Below are 6,000 nucleotides of genomic sequence, written 5' to 3'. Positions count from 1 at the left end.
AACTAGAAGAAATTTAAAACACCTTCCCCTCACTTTTCACCTCTGAGCTCAGCTTAGCTCCCCTTTTCTCTCCCTCTTCCCCCACCAGCAGTGCAAGGGGCAGGGTATGGTGGTTGTGGTCAGTTCATCACTCATAGTTTCTTCTGCTCCTTCCTCATGCTCTTCCCTTGCCCAAGTGTGAGGTCCCTCTCATGGGCTGCAGTCCTTCAGGAACAGATGGCTCCAGCATGAGTCCTCCATGGCGTCACAGGTCCTGCCGGCAAACCTGCTCCAGTGTGGGCTTCTCTCTCCATGGGGCCACGGCTCCTGTGAGGAGCCTGCTCCAGCGCAGGGTATCCATGGGGTCGCAGCCTCCTTCAGCCATCCCCTGCTCTGGTGTAGGGTACTCCACAAGCTGCAGGTGGTCATCTGTTCCACCAGTGACCTCCATGGGCTGCTGGAGGACAGCCTGCCCTCTCACCACAGGCTGCAGGGGAGTCTCTGCTCTGGTGCTTGGAGCACGTCCCTCCACTCCTTCACTGACCTTGGTGTCTGCAGAGTTGTTTATCTCTTGTAGTCTCACTCCTCTCTGTCTGTAATTGTTCTCCCATGTTTCCCCCCGGCCCCCCTTCTTCTCCGATAGCTTATCACAGTGGTGCTACTGCTGTGGCTGGCAGGCTTGGCCTTGGCCAGCGGTGGGTCGCCTTGGAGCTGGCTGGCATTGGCTCTGTCAGACACAGGGGAAGCTTCTAGCAGCTTCTCACAGAAGCTACCTCTTTAGCCCACTCCCCACTACCAAAACCTTGACACACAAACCCAGTACACATAGCTAGCAGCTTGTGTTGCTTCCAGGAAGGTGTTGCTGGGTGTTTGGCCAAGGGTGCTATTTGGGTTCCTGCAGGCAGGTGTTCTGGGTAGCTTAATGACACTGTGTGCCTAAATGTACCTACCATATAATTAAGTAACTGTCTGCTGCCCTCTGTTTCTGTGCATCTGCTTTCAGATGACATGTTGAAGTACTATGATGTTAATTTTTATTTATATAGAATCTAGTTCTTGAATGTTTATTCAGTGTTAATTTCTGACTAAATGATGAAAAACAGTAGCACATAAATACTGTGTGCTTGCAGGATGGCTTTAAAGAGAAGGACTAAGGAATGAAATTGGCAAAATGGGCTCTTGAAATCAGGTGGGGAACCTGAGATAAGGAGAAAATTACTTTTTACAGCCTTTTCTTAATGTCTCCAGGTTGTCCTTATAGCACAGCTGTGATTGAGGAAAAACTGTAAAAGTGATAAACAAATGTTAGCAGTGCTGTGTAAATCAATGACCAGACTATTCATGGCAGCTATATACTATTTGATGGATAGATAATGGCTTTTGTCATTCTGTATTAAGGGTCTTAGTAGGTGGTGGATGTTGGAAATTGTTTTCTGCCATTGTTCATAAATGAAACTTTAAATAGTTGCTTTTATTGTTATCTACTGCTAATAAGGTTTAGCTAATCATAAAGCTCTCTGGTAGTGCTTTCTGGATGACTATATTGATATAAAGTGTATTACAGAGTGTTAGATGTGCATGAAAAGAGGGAGTTCAGACACTAAACCAAGTGTCATTTTAAAAGTACCAAAGTCACTAGCGTAAGCAAAAGGCTTAACTTTGCTCTTGGGTTCTTTCATTACGTGGCGCCAAACATGATGAGAACTTGTCAGTGAAGATTTACAGTATTGTCAGAGTTGAAGTGTGTTGTGGTCATGTGTGTAGTACTGTTTTTTTGTTTTAATGTGTATGAAGAGTTTTCATAGTAAATTGCTAATATGTGACAGGTACTTCTACTGAGAGTAAGAATGGAGTTGCTTGTAATACTAATTTAGATACTGAATGCCAGTTTTAGTAGTACAGAGACTTGACTAGCTTGATACCTTAGCTGCTGCTGATGTTATAGATGAGTTTTTTGGTGTTGAGTACTGGATTTCTATCTCGTAAGTGTAGAAGATATGAAGAGACGGTTGTTTATCGGTGGAATGTATCTTTCCCTCCCTCCATGACTTGACATAAATTCAGGAAGATGCTAATTTGTGTTTAGCCTTAAATAGTAGAATTGAAATCAATAGGTGACTGACTCAGTCTCTTCGTGCATTAAGGATCTGGGATTTTTCGCATGGTGGGGTGTGGGTTTTTTTGTGAGGGGAAACTATGGCAGGAAGTTTACTGTTTGACCTTGGTTTATGTCTGTGAGACCCTGTGGAAACATATGTACAGACTTGGAAGACACTGGTACAGGGATGTGGGAATATATTTACATAAGTGTGTCCAGGGTGGGATCAGTGCAGATAGCAGTTTTGCATGCATATGGATTGGTGGTGAGAGGTTGATGAAGTTTGAGTTAGTGTCAAGAACTGAATTATGTGTCTAGTTGATCTAGCATCACATGGTTTTAAGAGCCATACCAGTTAGAGCAAAGTAGCGCAGTTCTGCTTTTTTTTTTTCTGTGTACCAAATGGCAAAACAATACTAAAAAAGCAGAAGTACTGTTCCTTATGGAAGAAAAGATACAGCCCCATCATAGAATAGTTTTTGTAGAAAGTTACACCTCTTGGTTATGGTCTGGTGAAGAGGAAATCCTTTGATATTCAGTTTCCTACTTAACGGGGAAAACAAAAGGAAAAATAGATTACCTCACAGTTGGAGAAGGAAAGAACAGGTAGGGGTTTGAGTCTGTACTTCAGTAAATAGAGAAAATGAAATGTGTAAGTCTGTGTGAGTGTGTGCACGCAGCGGCGTGCCTTGTGGGAGTTTAGGAGCATGCATGGGGAAAAGGACAGAAGGAGTTACTGCGGGAGAAGACAGATGTGCAGAACCCTATTTGGTGGCATTGCAAAGCTTTGCTAAGTAGGAAGGAACTTGTTTTTTCTAGTAAGAGGTGATAAAAGCACGTAACATTGAAAATTCAAGTTTAGTATTATAATAGCTGGATAATTTAGCATAGAAAAATAGGACTCAGAACATATACGAAGGTATATGTAGCATTGACACCTCCATGAGGTTTGGATTTATATACCTGTTAACACAGTGCTTTTCTATGCTGTTTTAAAATTTCTCTTTACAGTTATATTCAGTGCATCAAAACTGTAGGCTCTTCTGTTTGAGATTAGTCAGAACTTGGTAATTTTGTACTTCTAGCATCTTTTTTGACTGTGGAAGCATAAAATACACTAGAAGTGATTATGGGCATAGTAAACTTGGGCAAGTACAGAACATGAGACTTTATTGCAGGATGAGAGAGGAGGAGAAATCTTGTAAAAGGCTTTCTGTTGGGGACTCTCTGAACAATTGGATTATGTCAGAGTATTGTTTGATCAGAGAAATGCTCGCTGAGAACCCAGATTAAATATTCTGATATGTAAGGTGGAGCATTTGTATACTATACTACACATTTTCTTAGTTAAGGGAAATAAAATACATCTGAAGACCATTAAAGGAAATGTCTGTTTACTTGGCCTGGTAAATGGAAATGCTTTGTCTTCAGTTTATAGCTTCTGTAGAAAAGGCAGTATTTTATGATAAATGAAAATGGAATTTTCACATCTACCAAAATACAGTTTTATTCACAACTGTCAGACACTGTCTTTTGTCACTGTCACCCCGTATGGTATTCTGTGTCACGCTGAACCAGCTGAAAAGACAAGACTGTAGATCTAACAAAACTCTTAAGCTAAATTGCAATTGTGAGAACACAGAAGAGTGTAACTGGAGGCTTAATGGAAAGTTCTACAAGCTGCAGGTTGAAGATCTGTCTCTTCGATCTTAGAAAAGGAAAACTAGCTATACTTAATGCCATATTAAATAGTCTAAATTTGTCATTAAATTGATTTATTGATGTTACTTTGAAATGGTTTAAATGATGGCACATAAACATTTGCAAAAACTTTATTGTAAGAGAAGTTTTCTCCTGATAGTTTGTGGTTGTTTTAGCACATTATTGTTTGTAGGTGGATTGCTTTTTCTCGCCGTTCTCCTGTTATAGTTGTTTTTTTAATCATGCCACACTCATATTCTTAGCTGGAAGGAAAATAGGAAAAACTCCCATTTGAAACTTAAACTGCATAAAAGATGTAATTTAAGGGGAGAGGATGTGAGTGGGGGAGAGAGACATTTTCCTATTTTGACTTTTTTCTTAGCAAATATTTCATAGTGTTAGGAAGAACTGTGACCAGCTGTTAAATATCTCACTCGGATGAGATTTTTTTTTTTTTTTTAGTTAGTTAGTCTTAGTAGTAGGGATTTTGCGTGAGTTGAGTGAGCCAAGAATTTTTCTGACTGCTCAGTAGTTCACTGCCTTTCCAGTGGTGAAATCTGTCGCTTGGCTCTTGAACAGTGGAGTGGTCCCTTTTTCTTACTGTATGCTTCAGCAGGCTTAGTGCTCTGGAAGAAGACAAATGGCAAGTCCTCAGATGAACCAAAACTGGCCTAAAAATGGCCTTGTAGATGCACGAAGCAGAGCTGACAGCAACCAGTGAAGACCCTGGTGAGGCAGGAGTGAACTGTTCTTTTGGACTGGGGAGGAAAGTAGGAGTTGCCTTCACCAGTTTGCAAGCTGGAAAGCTGCAGCCTATGTGAGTATCACTTGGAAAAAGTAGTGCTGAGAAGCACCGTGCAATACAGCAGGATTGGCCCTTTCTTGGCATTGTTGCTGACATCAGAGCCAGTTTCATCGGAAGTTAGAAGTCATTCCCTTCAGGTTGCTGTGTTCTGAGGTATGAGGTATGGCAAAGAGGCTTCAGAGGAGTGGAAGGAGGCTTCAGAGATGCCCTTGAGATGTTTACTTGAATATTGCCAGAAGCTGTATGATGGGAAATTTCATTTTTCAGTGATGTTTAAGTGATAAATTGAAGTAATTTCAAAAGTTCTTAGCCTACCATCCTAAACAAACAAGGTGTTTGGGTTCAAGCTGTGTGCCAGTACAATATATTTTTAAGTTTTGAGCTGCAGACAGGCTGTGGAAGGAAAAGTTGTTTTGTCAGCTCTTAGCTTGTGACAGTAGAATATATGGGAGGATGGAGGGAGACCTTTCAGGAGTCCTGAGATGAATTGGTCACTTTTCTGGTTTATCTGATCACTTGGATTCTTAAGACATTTATCTGCAGGAATCTGAACTTGTGATGCTCATGAGACTACTTCTAAACTTTGGAGACACAGATGAATCTTAAGAATAAAATAAATTGTATTTCTGTCTTTATGAACTGATATTACATACGGAAAGAGATTACTGCTGTACTATAGACAGTGGCTGCTTTTATCCAAAGATGATTGAAGTTTTTAATCATGTTGTAGGGGTGGCTGACACACGTGGCTTGTTTGTCTGGCAGACTTGCATTTGGATTGGTTTTGGTTTGGGATTACTTCTCTTTGATTTCTTTGATTTTTTTGAAGGTGTGGATTTTTGAGGCTGTTGAGCCTTGTAGGGAGGTGTTTAAACTTGGTCTTTATAATCTAATAAATGGTTCAGTGGCTAGTTCATAGGCATAGAGATGTGTTCATGGAACTCTTAAAGTGTCTTCTCCAAACTTCTTGACCGAGTCCTCCTTTAACCGGTAGTAAAGCACGAACGGATAGTAGGTTTTTTTTTCTCTCTAATACACTGATCTCTTCCATAATTTCTGTTTTACAACCAAAACAAATGGAGAGTACAGGAAAACAGGATCTTTAGAAGGACTTAGACCACTCAGCATCTGTTTCCTGAAAAAGACAGATATAATGGGTTGCATATCTTGTAGGTAATGTTTTAAGTGTTTTCTTGAGAAAGATTCTGTGAAATCCTTGTATGTTGCATTTGAGTTGATTATATCTGGAACATGTTGCTGGTCCTTTTGTTTTTTTTAGATGTTGGGTTAGGAGATACCAGCCTTGAAAAAAGTGATATAATGGAGAGAATTTTTCTGCATGTCAGAAGAAAACAGCTGACACTAAAATAGTGATGACTGTTAGGTTTTCTGGCTTTGTGTCTTAGTAGAGTAATCA

The 6,000-nt window shown here is 40.4% G+C and overlaps 1 protein-coding gene across 3 annotated transcripts in view; it reads left to right on the top strand.

Moving 5' to 3' along the window:
- Positions 1-429: 429 nt before the first annotated feature.
- ANKRD17 (ankyrin repeat domain 17) overlaps positions 430-6,000 on the top strand; it is a 56,647-nt gene continuing 51,076 nt past the window's right edge. For all 3 annotated transcript variants that reach the window (XM_026847710.1, XM_026847709.1, XM_026847708.1), the window contains exon 1: positions 430-451. The gene's annotated coding sequence lies outside the window, so the exon portion shown is untranslated. The remainder of the gene's footprint in view (positions 452-6,000) is intronic.

The sequence above is a fragment of the Athene cunicularia genome, assembly GCF_003259725.1.
Source record: "Athene cunicularia isolate RWA chromosome 4 unlocalized genomic scaffold, athCun1 chr4_part2, whole genome shotgun sequence".
NCBI classification, from domain to species: domain Eukaryota; kingdom Metazoa; phylum Chordata; class Aves; order Strigiformes; family Strigidae; genus Athene; species Athene cunicularia.
The sequence above is the reverse complement of the archived record's forward strand: the minus strand, read 5'-3'. Positions and strand labels throughout refer to the sequence as shown.